This window comes from Antedon bifida, chromosome 8 (genome assembly GCF_963402885.1).
Source record: "Antedon bifida chromosome 8, ecAntBifi1.1, whole genome shotgun sequence".
Taxonomy (NCBI): Eukaryota; Metazoa; Echinodermata; class Crinoidea; order Comatulida; family Antedonidae; genus Antedon; species Antedon bifida.
Genome location: NC_136233.1, coordinates 13,386,293 through 13,403,496, shown reverse-complemented (window position 1 = coordinate 13,403,496; position 17,204 = coordinate 13,386,293). Strand labels below are relative to the sequence as shown.

General features: G+C 30.6%; 1 long non-coding RNA gene across 9 annotated transcripts in view; it reads right to left on the bottom strand.

The window, feature by feature from the left end:
* The window catches only part of LOC144849952 (uncharacterized), a 158,146-nt gene that overhangs the window by 39,007 nt on the left and 101,935 nt on the right, over window positions 1-17,204 (bottom strand). For 2 of the 9 annotated variants that reach the window (XR_013614024.1, XR_013614028.1), the window contains one exon: window positions 13,124-13,650. The exons of the other annotated variants lie outside the window; for them this stretch is intronic. This is a non-coding gene — a long non-coding RNA (uncharacterized LOC144849952). Of the gene's footprint in view, window positions 1-13,123; window positions 13,651-17,204 lie in introns of those variants that run through there. 9 annotated transcript variants of the gene reach the window in all.

Below are 17,204 nucleotides of genomic sequence, written 5' to 3'. Positions count from 1 at the left end.
TGTAATTATATTGCTCAGTAGGCCTTATGTTCTAAAGAATTGTTAACTTGTTCCTGGTTAGCACTCGAACCCACAACCTTCAGTTCACTATAGCCTGATGTTCATATCTCTAGACTACCAAAGGTTGCGTTTGATGGCTAGAGGATTCAAGCCAGGCTAGAGGATTCAAGCCAAAAGAAGCATCTGCTAAAAATGTCACCAACACCATTATTGTTAATTATGAAATAATAACAATAGGCTACTATATGAAACTGATGAAATAATACTCAAACCAGATCTAATAATAATGTTTATTTACATTCTTTTATTGAGTTGGTATTTAATGTAAATAATGTCATGTACTGTTGGCCTACATTATTTATCCTAATGAGTCATAAATTAAAACATGAACAAGGTGAATTCTGTGTTATTACTTTCAACGAGTGAGTGAGTGGCCAAGTGGTTCAGACAGTGGAACTGTAATTACGTAGCCATAACATCGGCAGGGGTTCGAGGCTCACTCACTCCACTCTCGGATAAGGACTATAAACCGTAAGTCCAGTGTACACAACTAGCTTGTGTGCACTTTAAAGAACTTAGTACATCTTTCGAGACGAGTAGGGGGTTACCCCGGTGTATTAGTACATCACAGCCACTGATCACCAACTGGGCCCTTTGGGAGACCAGTCTTTGATTGAAGAGGTCGCCCAGTATAAAAAAAAAAAAAAAAAAAAATTAACGACGTTTCTGTCATGTTACAACACATTGTGACATCCCATCATTAAAAAAATATGATTGTGTTGGAGTTGAACCCAAGAATCTAGTATTTTAACATCTGATCATTATACCATACCGATTCTCCTTGTCAGGGATTTAGACGCGGTTTCTTTCAATACAATGATATTGAGAGTTCCCTTGGAGGCAGAAGAAATCTGCCTTGAGCAGGAAAGTAAAAATGTACCCTTTTATCTGCTTTCAACAATTAAACAATGATGGACCATAAGATCGGAGAGCATTAAAAAACATCGACAAAACTTGATTTCTGCCCCTAATCCCCTACTTCAAAGAAAACTTGATTTCTCTAAGATTTACACCGCCCTAAGATGTAAATCTGCCCAAACCAACTGCTATTTTGAACTTTTATTTCTCTTCTGCCTTTGATGGAAATTCAATGAAATTGTTTTTTTGAATTAAGCAAAAGATATATAGTGTAGATTTTTTACAAGTCATATATTTTCCTTAATCTAGCTTGTAGGTGAATTACACCTGATGTTCTAAAATGATGTCGTTGATTTGACGTTTATAATAGGTATATGAAGAAAAATAATTTAAATTGAGAAGAAAATATATTTAAAGTATCATGAAGTAGGAAAGATTGAGGTTATGTGTCACAGAGAAAAAAACTAAATGGCTAAGAAATTGTAACTAGTTCAATTAAAATTGCTATTATTTTGATGCAGCCAAATTAATCTTATTATCAATATCATGACTTTTTAAAGAAATGGTAAACTCATAATTAACCAAACTACGGTAGAACCTCTATTAATGGGACACCTTCAGGACCAAACTTCTTCATGCGGGTAGGCCTTATTGAATATGTTCGTTTCACAGCCACATTACCCCTTAATTAAAAGCTTTGTGTTAATTTCCACTTTTTCGTTCATAGCAAAACCTACATAAGAGTGACTCAAACGAGGGTCTTCTGTATTAATTGTATATTCATGGCCAAAACCCAACTCAAATCCATTCCACTGTAGATTTTCTAACTATTCTTTTCCCAAATGTTTGAATTGTATATTTCCAAATATGTTATACACTTTATAAATTCAAATTAAGTTTTACATATTATAGAGGGCTCACTCAATATTCAATTTACTATTTTTATTCATGTTCTTTTTTTACCTCAAGGTAAATTTAATTGAATCATGTTTGCTAAATTTAAATTACAACACGTAATGTCACACAAGGTAAACGTTATAAATTTATCTAACCTAAGATATAAATAAATCATGCAGTTTGGTAAAAAAATATCTCGTAGGCTTAAAGCAAAGATTTGTAAGCGAGTTCTTTGTAAGACTGTGTATCAATCAGAAAAAGATATTATGATCTAAAGTTGTATTAAGTTGCATTTTATAACAAGATTTTAATTGTGTGGTTTGCTACAGTAATTCAAAATTGATTGTTTCAATCAAAACTGTAACTATAGGCCGTGGCCATGTGGGAATTGAGACTGCTTGTTTTCGCAAGCCACGAGTCTTGAATACGTATGTACGCACACGTTTGAGTCACGGTTTAGGATCTGAACAAAAAAAAATGTCCCTTTCGGCCAGGATTAGAAAATCTGATCAGGTAAAGATTTAGAAAAAAACTTTACCGTTCATAGTTAATAAATAACATTGGCACATCACAAAACATGTCAATAGATCAATAAATTACAATATAATACTTTATTTACAAAGTTCCATTTTTAATAAATCTATAAAACAAACACAAATTTGCACATCACAATGTATAGATCAATAAATTACAATATAATACTTTATTTACAAATTTCCATTTATAATAAAACAAACAATTTATCTAAATTACAATATACTATATTACCATATTGCTGTTTATTATTTTATGGATGTTTTATCCATGCTCGAGCATAACCCTAACCCCTAATTTAGGTTAAATTTGTATACAAAAGACTTTGATAAAGTCATTATTAATGAATCCATGTATAATCTCACGCTGTAATCTCCTTCAAATTTCAAACACAGGCCCATGGGACTATACTCATCCATATATGGTAATTAAATAAGTAATTAAATAAATAACTAAATAAATAACAACTGAACAAACAGCATAATAATGTGATGTATATCTATTGCACCTTGTCAAGCATAGAAACAGCTTGAATATAAACATCATAACATTATTTGTATCATTAGATGCAGTCATTGTAGGTAGCATGAGATAGGTTGTCAATCTCTATGCCTCAAACTAGAACGTTTTGTTGACCTTATTCACATTCAGCTTCAAATTAAAGAACACTCACTAATCTTTTTTTCTTTCAATTTTTTTAATGACAAGATCCAAATATTCTTTCAGTAATTGACCCATTCTATATTTCTTCAATGTCAAATCATTTCTTCTCATTTTAATTGAAGTCTAAGAAATATTTTTCATTAAAGTATTGTTGCAAATATATAATACATTTTTTTTCGATACAAAACAAGTTTTCATACTTAATATTGAGATGGATCAATTGTTGTTTAAAAACAAAATGTGTTTACCAATATCTTGTATGTGTGGGTAACCAGTAATAAGATCATTTTTTACAAGCATTCAAATGTTTAAATATGGTGTAAAACTTTTAGGGCCTATACCATCATTTCTTTTGTAGTTTATTGACTGAATTTTTTCAATGTTTGTGAGGATTCACAAATATTAAGGGTTCTTTCAATATCTCCCACCACTACAAAATTGCTACAGCCTAGTCAAAGACCATGAGAACATTTTGCAACACACAATTTGATTGGTTGATTTCATACCACGTGTCATGCATTATAAACTATAATAGCTGCGCTTTTTATTAATATGTTGAAAATTTTGTATGACTATAACACAGTTTTATACTGTTGTAATGATGCTCAATGGAAAACCTTCATGCGTCATCTGTAAAATGCTCTTCAATGCAGCCAAGATTCAAGACCACATTGATGAAAGCGACGGATTGATTACTTTAAAACACTAAAAAACAAATACTGTTTTGTGTCCATTGAATGAGGACAATATTTTCAAAATCATGAAAATATGCTCCCTATTCAACTCATAAATATTCATTATTTGTATACTATTGAATCAGTGGCGTAACGTAGAGGCCAAAGGCCCCCTGGTTTAGGAACCCTAAGTGGCCCTCCAATGCTGGAGACCTCGAGCAATTTTAGCTTTTTTTTGACATAAGCTCTGGGGCCCCTGGGTTTAGCCAGTGAGCGCTCATAGCCATTACGTCACTGAATGTTCCATATTTTCTGCCCCAAAATTGTGTGGTATTCATGCACATAAATGGCCTATTTGTAGAAATGGTTTGTAGTTTCTCTTTTTATAAGTTATTCTAATGTTTGATTTGTGTAATTTAAAATATGCTTTTTGGATGGTTTTAAATATATTTATATGATATAGTTAATATTTACTGTGTGCGTATACAATTAATATGTATTTGGATATTTATAGTAAAATGTTTACTATAATATATTTATTGACATCTATAAATATACAATTTTGTTTATATTAACTGAATCCAATAATTGAAACCTTCTTGGGATAAGTGTGTATTTTTATATTTCTCGGAACGACCATACAGGATATGCAGCTATTTAAAACGAGTGGATATATTTTCTACGAAGCCTTGGCGCAAAAAATGTTAATAAGAGTCGTTTGGGCGTTGTTGTCAAATGCTATGTTTCAAATCATTGTGAGATGACAGACGAGTCGAGGTGATGATCTACGTCAATGCTATGCTACCAGCTTTCTCGCGAGTTCAAATCGCATTATCCACAGGTCAATCAAGGTCGGTCAGGTAATATCAGTATATGCTTATATTGGTTGATCGTCGGCTAATTTTTCTAACCCGTTGGCAATAAACGGGAGTGAAAAATGCTACTTACAAGACTATTACAATAAAAAACACAAGGACATCTTATAAATTTATTAGATTTAAAAGTATTCTGAACATTTAATCGGAAAATATTGTTAAAAGGTTATCAAATTTAATTACATTATGACCCATAACAATGTATGGTTTCCATGATAAATTTATGAAAAAAAGTGTACTAAAATGAACATACGATAATAAATACTGATTTTATTTCTAGCTTTAAGTATACTCATAAGAGAAACAAAAAGCATAACTTTAATTTAGTTTAAAAGTGGCATATTTTTTTGTTTCTTTTAATGTTAACAGCAACAAATACAACTTTTAAATTCTGCACATCTCTATATAAACGTGTTTTGGTAGTTAAGATAGATAGTCAGGGCATCGAACATTTTCGCAAAAGTAGCGTAGAAAAATACCTACCTAAATGTTGAAAAAAAGCAAAATGTTGGCAAAAATAATTATGTTGTGCTGAGATATACTGTCACATCATAAATAGTGTAGAATTTTGGTAAGTTATTTTATTTATTTGATACTAAGGGCTTGTTAAGACCTATGGAGTAAGTTATGCTTTCTTATCGTATGCAGTGTACAACACGCTGACGCTGGTCTGAATTATGAAAAGATTAGAGGAAGTCACTTCTTAAGACACTGACAATATCTGATCTCTGTCGAAGGTGGTTGGTCATATTCATTCTTCCAGCAGAGGCTGTTAAGCTATCCTGTATTAAGTAATGGTATAATTGGGAGCAATAAAAAGGTAAAATATACATGTGTTAAAAATAGGTCGCTGTGTAATTGTATTGTATTGATATTTTCTATTTCTATTTAACTTTTGACATGTGTGTTTATCTGTTTCTGTAAGGTTAGTAAACAGGTGTTCATGTTCTTGGAAAATGTACATCAAGTCGCTAACAAAGATTTCAATTCTTTCAAGTCTTTATAAAAATCACAATGAATATATCGATAAGCTTCATCGTCATTAGACATAGCGTGTTCTACTATTTTGTGCCGTTTTTTCCCTGTCATGGACCGGTGTAATTAATTAATACTGTTTTCATGTCATCCTATATCATATTTCCTTCAGTAGTCTTCCAATAATGAATAAATTTATGATTTAAGAGATTTTCTTTCGAATAGATTGCATTTTCCTTGCCATGTTTACCAATTGTAACTGCCCCATAGCACAGGACATCATGTGCGGATCACAGTTCTGTAGAGACCACTTCCAAAAATCTACAGTTACTTGAAAGACATGCAAGGAGATACAAGACCTGAAGATATTGTGCACCTTAAATTGCCAGTAAACGGAAGCAATGATGTAGGTTCGATTGGTCTGCTTTTATTCCGTTTTTTTTTTCACATTTTTTTTGTTGTTTTTAGTTTCAAGGTTTGTATTTTTCATGGCACCTTGAGCACTTTGTGGATATGTGCGCTTTATAAATCTTTTTATCTTATCTTAGAAACAAGAAGCAAAATCCGGCTCAATCATCTCATATTGCTACCAAGCGTTGTTGTAAGAGTCACAGATATAAGTTCAAGTGAAACACAATATTATATTTCACTGTGTCAACTACAAATGGGGAAAAGTATTAGAAAGGGGGAAAATGTAACAGAACAATCTTGGAAAAGAGATGAGATGGGGAAGATGCTGGAAAATGGGAAATGAAACAGGGATATGTATTTTTTTATTTCATTAAGAGATGTGGTTTGTGTGTGGAATAGGCAAGATATAGAGAAATGGAATATATGAGGAACGGGGATGATATTTAAAAGGTGGAAAATGAGGATTAGGGAAAATGTTGGGGAAATAAGTAGGAAGGGAGAGAAATGAGATTTGTGTAAAGAAGTTATGGAGGGAGTTTTCTGGGCCATTTTCACCTTTATCAAAGGAAGCCGCTTTGTAATTGAGATTCTAGTCATTTTCAAATCTACCCCTTAATCACATTTTTTATTATAGGCTAACCGATTAATTTTATTATGTTATATAACATTAGTATAATAAATTGTACACAGTGCATATGTACAAACTAATGCCAATTATTTCATATTTAATTTGATTTAAAAATATATTATTTTCTAGAAAATGACAACAGGTGAAACTTCTTTTCCATCAATCATTAATGTATGCTGTACAAGGTCATGATTTAAAAGATAATAATATAATAATCATCAAACATATTGTTCAAAGCAATAAATGAGAGCAACATTTAATTCAGGAAATCAGTGTTTGAGGGATTAATAATAATAAAAAAATAACATAACAATATATTTATATATAAATCCAAAGGCAAATTACTGAAAAAATGACAATGCTGTGGGTATCAGTGGCTGGATCTCAATGGTGATACAAATAAACGAAAAGCTAAATCAAAACGATAAAGTAAAACAGCCAGAAAAATTAGCAGAGCTTTCGAGCAACACTAGCCCTTCATCAGTGCAAGTGCAAGTGTGATCTCAATTGAGATACAAATAAAAAGCAAAAAGCTAAATCAAAATGATAAAGTAAAACAGCCAGAAAAAAAAAAAATTACAATAAGAGTTGACATATTTTACATGGTTCCACCCATACAGTATACTGTACTAAGCTGGTAGAATAAAAAGTAAAAGCTCTTTTCACACATAGTTATGATAACTAACAAACATTTGCTCTACTGTATGTAGTATGAAAGGGACCTTAAAGTAATGCCCAATATCTGGTTTATGTTAAATTGTTATTCGTATCTTCAACTCTGTAAAAACACCAATTTTATATGTTTCGTTGGGACCTCTTTCATCCAGAAAACTACAGTAATATTGTATATTGTGGTATTCTAGCTGGCTTGCTTGCTTACCACACTGTCAGATAACCAGAATTCATGTAATATAAACTGGACGTATGTTGTAAAGGTTGAGATTCGTGTGCTGTATATATCGTAGAAGTATATAATTACAGTATTTGAATAGCTAATTATTGTACTGATGACTTTCATTTGATGCGAAGTGATTAAAATTTCATAATTGGCAAACTTGTTTAAAAGTCTAGGATGAATTTGTCAAACATCATACATACTTGAACAACACTGAAGAAACTATAGCAATAGGTAACATACAATTTTTTTATTCACATTATAAACCTCTGTCTACACAAATTAGTTTGACAAAAAAAGTGTGATGTGCCCAAATATGGCAATGATATGACATCATCATGTCCATATATGGGCACATTACATTTTTTGTCACATAAAGTTTGATAGTGTAGATAGAGCTTAATCAATGGAAAACAAACCCACATGAGTACTTTTAAAAAGGCTTTTTTTCTTCTATATTTTCCCTTACTCATTCGTAAACAGTTATCTATCTGTAAATTAAAGGTTTAGGGTTTCGTTGCCTTCAAAAAGCTTAATCACGAGGGACGAATTTGACAACTTTTAACGGAAACAAAAAGGGAAACTGAAAGACATTCAGAATTTTGAGTAACACTATCAAGATACATATCGATCAAAATTAAAACATGTCATCTATCCATGTTACATCTAGTGCATCTTCTCTATCACTACAGATATTTTCATTCTATGAAAAAAAAAACATCTAAAGTATTATATGTCTCTTGTGTGTCTGTGTTTGCTATTGTTTATCTTTTTTTAAAGTTGATCTTACAAACATATCGAAAATATTACCATTAAAGAAACTTTCTCTACAATTTTTGACGTTTTACAAAAATAATGCTACTACTAATGCTATAATTACTTTAATTTAAATTTAAATCAGGTCATTCCTTGTCTTAAATTAATAATGTTTGTTAATTATATGATGAAAAAAAAATTGTAATGTTTTAGTATGATACAAATTTGCCTATGACTATTCAATTGCAGCATTTTGGTTTTTATATTATGGAAGTAAAATAATTGTAATTAATACAATTGTCTCTTTATAAATTATATCTATTTTGTTCTTTTTACTATTTTTTTTCTGTCGAACAAATAAAATAAATGTCTTTTGAATTGAAAATTGAAATTTTTGTTACTAAAAAAATGGTAATATCATGTTTGATTTATCTTTTGTAATATTTTATTTTTGTAAAGTAACATAAATTACAGTATTTTCGAGAGGGGGAAACTGAGAAAATATATTACATAGTAACAACCAATCAGATATTGCACTGGCTTCAATGTCAATGGCTTTACAAAGGATATGTATAGAAGATAAATAATGTAAAGGATTTAGAATCATTGGTGTATTCTGGCACTTAAATTTAATCCTACAATTAATTAAATTCTCAAGTTCAAGTACTTGACACATTTGTCAATTGTTTATTATCTATACATTTAAGTTAAAATTAAATAAAAATTGATTCATTTTATGTAAATAATGTTTCTGTATTACTTAGCCTATGGTGTATTTATTGTAAAATTCCTTTGGGTAATTTTTTTTTTCAAACTGACAACAATTCTGTAGACATAATAGGAGACAAAATTCTTTTCAATCTCAAGGATATCATGAATTTCAATTCAAATAAAAATAATATGACAAGAACTATAATATAGTATAACCATAAAGAAAAAATAAAATACTTTTTTCCTCCATAATATAACTTTGTCTTTTTCATATTATTAATACACTCTAGGTTGTAGTACATTCATACGGTACCTTTGTTACTGAACTTTGATGTTCTACTTAGAACTTAGAAAGCTTAGAAATATTTCATAAATGTATGAATTACTTTACTGTACTGTATGTTGAATTTTCTCAATAAAAAATCCTAGAGTTTAATTTAGTAATTTATTTAAAAACATAGTTTATCAAGATACAATTATCTGAAAATGTTGCTTTTCAACAAAAAACTACTTCAAAGACATTTGTGATTTTTGATTTTAATACAACAAAATTATTACAATTTTCTATCCAGTAGACAAACATGACTTACTTTCAACGAGTTTTAAAGGAAATGCATTGGTACAGTTATGGTACTAACTACTTTATAGATATTAACATCATCTCATAAATATGTAAATGATGTAATTGGAATGCAAATGACCCGAACAATTTTTACAAGGTCTTAAGGTTCACAAAAAGGTCAAATGTTATGAAATGTGACCAGAAAACATTGTACCTTGGGATCACATTTTGTAGAAGTTCCCTAAATATTAACCGCCAGAGAAATTAGTTCTAATGAGAACTGGGAAATCGACATTCATTTTTTCCATGTACGATCACCGCTTAACATGGCTATACAATGTTATTTTATTCAAACCGCTTTTTAAATAATTACAGTAACTCATTGCTGATGAGATGTAACTGATATGGTTGAGTGAAGCATCTACTGATAAACAAGTGTTAGCATAACGCAACATTCACATCTGCCGAATGATAACATCCCTTGTGCCCCGATCAGCCCTTGTGAATGATCGACATGTTTTTTTCTCGCATCAAAAGTTTACTGTCTGCGGTTCAAGGTAAGCATGTGACAGAAGATGAACTATATAATGGTCTCCGTCTTCCTGAAAGGCTTTCAATAGAGTATAACCTCTCCATCATGGATGTCAATAAAGAGCCATTGATCATTAGCTTCTTCCAGAACTTGACAGAGTACCATTGAACATCAAGCGCTGCCTCCTCTCCCATCTCTCAGCTGGTGGCAAGGTTGACTATTTCAATCACAAAGATGGAAAATAAACTGTACTTTTCTAATTGGTGGAAACTTTTTCATGCATATAATGATGACGTGAGCTGGGTTAAATGTTTCCGGTGGTCGAATCCATCAAAATCAAAGTGAGTGATGATATTGCATTGCTACAGATGTATTTTAAAGTGTATGACAAGATCATTTAGAACAAACTTCCTAAATATAAACTCACAGATTGTATAGGAAATGTTTTTCTTAATAATTAAATCAAAGCACATCGATCAATTGAAGGTATCAAGTTAAAGAGTGATTTTTGCAAATAGTTTTAAAGTGTTGATAGAGTTCCATTAGTATAGCAGTATTTTGCTCTACACAACAAGATGATTCTATACATCTTGGAAATGATTTTGTCAATAAAAAGAAGGAAATGTTTTTCTTAATGTTGCAAAAGCGCCCATTAATCTTTTGACATTTTCAATAAAGGACAACCACTTCAAAACCAGATACAAAATTCATCAAAAGTGAACATTAGGCTGTGCAATCAATATTATAGTCATAAACACCAAACTTGATTTAAACATTGAATTATTTAAATTATATATAAAAAGTATATCTTTTCAAAATAAACTTGGCATTCCTCTCTGAAATGTTTCCTTTACATTTTAATTTATCTTTTTTGCTTATTTATTTATACCTTTTTGTAATTTCATTTATTGTATTTATCCAATGAAAGAAAATCAATAAACTAAGGATATATTGGTTTAAACTGTTATGTGTTTAATATGTGTAATATGTCATTAAAAAAAAAAAATTCTGTGTTAATAAGCCTATGTGTCCCGCCAATATTAACAAAAATAACCTTTAAATTGTGACTTTTGTCGTATGGATATTTTGTGTACTGTATTACCAGACACCACAAACCAATTTCACAGCCAGACAGAAAACTACAATCTTTAGCAGTCTGATAAAATATCCCCTTCTCACCCACCACCCTACAAAGTTTAAGTTAGGTATGAAATGCTAAGAAGATTAGCTTTACAATACAATTTTGAATTTTCTAGAAACAACAGCTGAAAGGGATCATGGACACATCTGAAGGAAATTTGCTAGTTTCTTCAATATCATTATCATAATTACATTATTAATATTGAAATTCATACTTCCTAACTAATTAACTGAATTGAACCATATACTTAGTATCAAAGACCGCCAAACAATATACCAAGAAATGTAATAGATATGCTAGATTAAATTACATTATTGTGGCAAGATACCTACAAGATTTTTATTTATTTTTTATTCTATAATGCTAAAATTGTTTTAATAAAATAATAAATGTGAACACAATTAAGCATAATGAAATTAATTTGTCAAATTCATTGAAATTGGAAAGAAGAAACAAACAAACAATCTACAAATAACAATATTCCAAGTTTACTTTACTACATACCAGCAACATTGTAAAGGTCAACATCAAGGATATAAAATGAAAGTTTTGAGGATCCTTTCACTTCTTATTAATCCCTCATTACTACCTTACTAACTTTTTTCCACCAATCACAGTCTTTCTTATCTACACATCAACCAATCAGATTAAGTCTAAGCACAAAACTGGTTCACTGGTGACCTTACCTCATCCTCAACATAATAAGTTTGTCAAAACAATTCTTAGGTGATCCCTTAGGCTTTAAGGTAAACATCCCTAGGGACCAATTAGGTGGTATGATAACAACTTTAAACTGTAACTTCTCAAACCTTAAGTAGGTGTTAATTACCCATAATTAGTTTGGTATATGGAACTACAACTGAAAATAAACTACCAATAAAGTATAGCACAGCATAGACTGAAGAGAGAAAGCATAATAAAGATGTATGTATTGTATATATGGGTAAAAGAAAAATGGAATCTAAAAGTACTTAAAAAAATAATTTTTAGTAATTATGCAAAACAATATGGACATGATAATATCATACCACTACCATATTTAAGCATATCACTACCATATTTGGGTAGCCTATATCACACTTTTTTTCACATAAAATTGGATAGTGTAGACAGAGCTTTACAAGTTAAATAGACAAAAAATGTTGAAAGTCCTACAGGCAGAGGTCAAGAAAGTAAAAGTAAAAACCATAGGCTGATCTTGTACATTGTGTATGGAAGATCACACACAAGTCACAAGTCACAATCAGTTTACATGATCCATAAAGAAAAAAATACAAAGCAAAAAATATACAAAAGGACCAGGGAGACTTCCATTAAGGCCAAAGGCTGCATGCATGGAAGCCACCCAAACATTTTAAATAATAGATGATTGGATCCTTTATGAATTACAGAGGCTAAAATGGTTAGAGAACACTACATATACTTGTCAGAACTGGTTGAAAAAAAACAAAATAGAAGAAATTAGAAAAAGTTTGGAATTATAGAATACTAGAAAAGCTTCTTGTCCAGATAGTATGGGCAATTCTTTTCGCGATAGACTGTCAGTGTCAAAGGAATAGAAAAGTGTATTATCATATATATCAATATATTATATTCAACCCTTAATTATCTCAACAATCAAGCCCCATATAATTATTTTACAGTTTATTGTTTTTCAAACAGTATTTTGATTGCATCTTGTATCTTCTTCTTGTCTGCTTCATTGAAAAATAGTATGTAAAATTGGTAGGGAATTTGAAAAATTTACAGCATCAATTTTGAAAAAAAGCTGCAAAAGTTTTTTTGTAAAAGTAATCTCGAAAAGACGCTCATTTTGAAAAGAAACGCTTCTCGAAAAATGAAGCCCACCTTGGACTTCTAAAAATAGAAGCCTGTGGTTCTCTTTTAAAGGTTTTACATTTCTTTAAATTTTTTATTTCATTCTAAATTATTTTCTTTATTTCACTCCATATTGACATCTATCAAAGATTTATTACTGACCTATGTGTGTTGCTTACATCTTAGCAAATATATTGTGTCACTCAAACACCTCGTTGACTGACAGAATGCCAAGTATATTATGTCCATATATAGTCTTAAGCACGAATGACTGACATTGATGAGATTATGGTGAGGATGTGTCCATCAATAGCTAGTCCTTGTTAGAAAATGGATGAAGTGTGAGGACATTGAGTATTTGGCACCATGTCTGCTACCGATTGTTCTTTGATCTATGACTCAATCTCCTGCATTCCAATCAATGGCGCGATAACAGATTGTTTGCGACAAAACATGTTAAAAAATCTCTTCTCGTCAACGCATCATTTAATAAGTCCGTACCTTACTCATCAAAGATTGTATTTAAGACTAAACAACTTAATTTTTCATTCTTCAAAAGGAAATTTGTCTATGCAGTATAAAAACTACAAAACATGTTGAGCTATCTGCCTGATGTTTACAGGAAAGTTGAGATTACAAACGTCAAAACACATTAAAATACTGAAAAAAAAAATGTAAATTCAATAATGTATTTATAAAGCCTAATATTGAAAATCTAAAACATATAGAATTTTATAAAATTATAACTAATGCAGACGCTGGATGGGTCTGTTTCTAATGTATATTTGAAAAATTGCTTTGAAGAAATTATCCTTTTCTTAACGGCACAGGGAATGCGCATAGTCGACCATGCCGAAAACAAACTTTATCAGGAACACAGACGTTTCAATCCCCCATTTCGGGAGATTCTAACTAATTTGACGCGTTTTTAATGGATTTGATGCATTTTAACAGATTTGACGCATTTTAAACTCATCTCAAAATCTAGTGCAATCAGTATTTCAATGTACCAGGTGCGTCGCACATGGTCGTAATTTTGTATGAAATACAGAAATAAACTTCTAAAGAACAGAATTCAGACAGCAAATGTGCTTTGAAAAACGTTTATCTAAAATAAAATTTTGTAAGATTTTGTTGGAGAGTGTTGGGTTGGAACGTCTGAAAACATGGGTACCTTTGCCAATAGAAAATACATGCACAAACTGACAGTCACAAGCATGTTACCATATTTATCTTTGATGATCAATAGTGAAATTTCTATAAAAATATTAATACATTTTGGAAATATGCCGAATGTTTTAGAATTTTTTAAGTAGTTTATATCAGCCTCTACTTTTACGGATTTTTTCGAAAGCTTTTCCAACTTTCGTAAATCCACCCTAGTGTTTAAAGTGATATCGTGAATAATGTTGCCGAACTATATATAAAATGGAATAACCCTATCTCTAAATAAACAAATAACTTGTTACAAAATCAATCTGAATATTTAAATACTCACCTGTATAAAGGTACATATAACAAACGTCAAAGACCGTATTTCATTGCACTGATGATGTTGTTCGGCGTAACAACGAAACATGTATGCACAAATGTTTTTATCAAACTGAAGTTTATTTTAATTTTGTTATTCTGTCAGACGTTCGGCAACATTATTCACAATATTACCTTAAACACTTCGGTGTCAATCAAGGACTTTTGAAAGTTGGAAAACCTCTCGAAAAAATCCTTAAAAGCAGAGGCTGATATAAACTATTAATATTATAACAAAGTAATGCATACAGTATAAAAACAAACATATCTTTTATAAAACTTAAGAAGTCTATGTAGAAGACCTTCTGTTCTCCCACAGGGCGTACAGTGTCACATCATGTGTAAAAGAGCAATATAAAAGCTGTTTTCCTTCTCAGATTTTCAAAATGTCGAAATTGTTTAGTGTCAACAAGACCTAATTAACTTAATAAAAAGTGTTAGAAGTAGTGAGAAAAACTGTAGAGAAACAATGGGCGAAAAGTAATGGAATAATAAATGTTACTAGTAAACTTTTTATCAAGTTTAACCAATCTATGAGAATGAGAAATGTTGATAATATTTCTTTTTTGTTGTAGGAAACCACCAACATTGTGTTTGTATAATGGCTATGGATTCACCCTTTTTTTAGTGATCTGAAGATCAGAGTATTACAAAAAGTAAATATCTAATTGATGTCAAACATCCACTAGTAGTTTATTTTTAGAAATAATTCTCTAGAATTCTTTATTTTTGTTTATTCTGAAACTATTAAAGTACGGTATGGGAGTTTTCAAATTATTGTATGTTGAAATAAAATGTAATTAATAAGTGAAGGATAATGTTTTGAAAACATAGAACTATCTAAAGATTGTCTAAAATGCAAGAATAACCAACAATCCAGAAACAAATTTGATATCATACACATTGAATTTTATATTTTATTTATACTCAAAGACTGGTCTCCCAGAGGGCCCAGTTACGATCAGTGGTTGTGATGTACTACACGTCTCGAAAGATGTACTAGGTTCTTTCAAGTGCACATGAGCTAGATGTGTACACTGGACCGGTTTATAGTCCTTATCCGAGAAGGCTTGTACCACCTGAACTATGGAGAAAGGGAGCCTCGAACCCTTGCCAATGTTATGGCTATGCCACTTGCTATATGACATGACCATATAAACTAAAATTGGTAAAATATCATAATTTGAGCAGACTTGAAGAGGATATAAGGACAGATAAGGATGAATGGGTTTGATTTTAGCAAAAGGTTTAACATTTTACCAAGCATTCGATACTTATCCAAGCAAGCCCCAGGTGTGAAGAAGAGAGGAAATTGGAAATATTAAATGTTTTGACAATGTTTAATATCCATTGACATCTAAATGTTATTCTATGATGTTAATAACAGGGGACAGGTTAACACCTAATCTTTACTGGTTTTAGTTAATATCAAGAAAATAAGATCTAAGTCAATAATTGTGGTCAATAATTGTGATCCATATTAACCAACAAACAAATTGAAAACAAAAGCTGGATTAATGAATTGGCCTAGCAAAACAAAACATACATGATAAAATTAAATTAATACACACATATTATATATATATATATATATATTATTCAGACTCCACCTTGTCACCTTTTGTTGCATTTCTTTTATTCCTGTCCACCCAGGCAGCACTTGCCAGTTCTTATACTATGACGTTATCCAAATTCCTTCACTTGCACTGATGAAGGGCTAGTGTTGCCCGTACTTTATCGCTTTGATTTAGCTTTTCGCATTTTTTTGTATCCCCATTGAGATCAAGCCACTATACCCACAGCATTGTCATTTTTTCAGTTATTTGCCTTTGGATTTATATATATATAAATATATATAAATCTATAAATAAAATAACACTATGTAAAATAAAAATAATTGAAAGCGTGAAACAGTGGACAAACACTAGAACAAATTCATAGTGTAACAGAAAAAGCACCTGAAGTAGTCTGCTCTGCTCCAACACACTTGTTTTAAATAGACCAGTCAATTTTTAAACTCATGAAATATTCGCACCATCCAACTCATAAACATTCATTATATGTATATTAACACAACTATGTATCCTTGCCATTTACTCTGTTGATTATTTTTCGCCAGCAATAAATAGTGCAATAACCTATAACTAGTCTTTTTTGTCTAGTCCTATAATAAATTACTGTACAATATAATGAATCATCATCATTGACATAATAAAACAGTTAATTTGATTCTTATTTCTATATATCTTTATTTACTGTTTTACATTATTATTGGAATGTGCGTAAATACACTGAAATCTTATAAATGTAAACAGACTGGTACCAGACGTCATTAATATTTAATAAATAATTATTAGGTCTAATTCAGATACAGTAAAATGAAAGTATGTCTAGAAATAATAGTAGTCTCTTTAATGTGGGTTTATTTTCTAGTCTATTTTTTCTGTCAATCATAATTATTTGAATGAACAATATGGATGTTATATAATTTACTATGATGAATAGAAAAGAAGAATGCAAAATGTAATAATAATACCTTTTCATTATAACAGAAATCTGAAAGAATTTTCAGATTTTAGATTTTTGTCTTCTTCATTTTTTTACAAACATCAGTTGACCAAACCCAAACATCTCAAAACTCTACTGAGAGTATCTAAGGTAAGGTATTTATTCTGGTCCTTAAG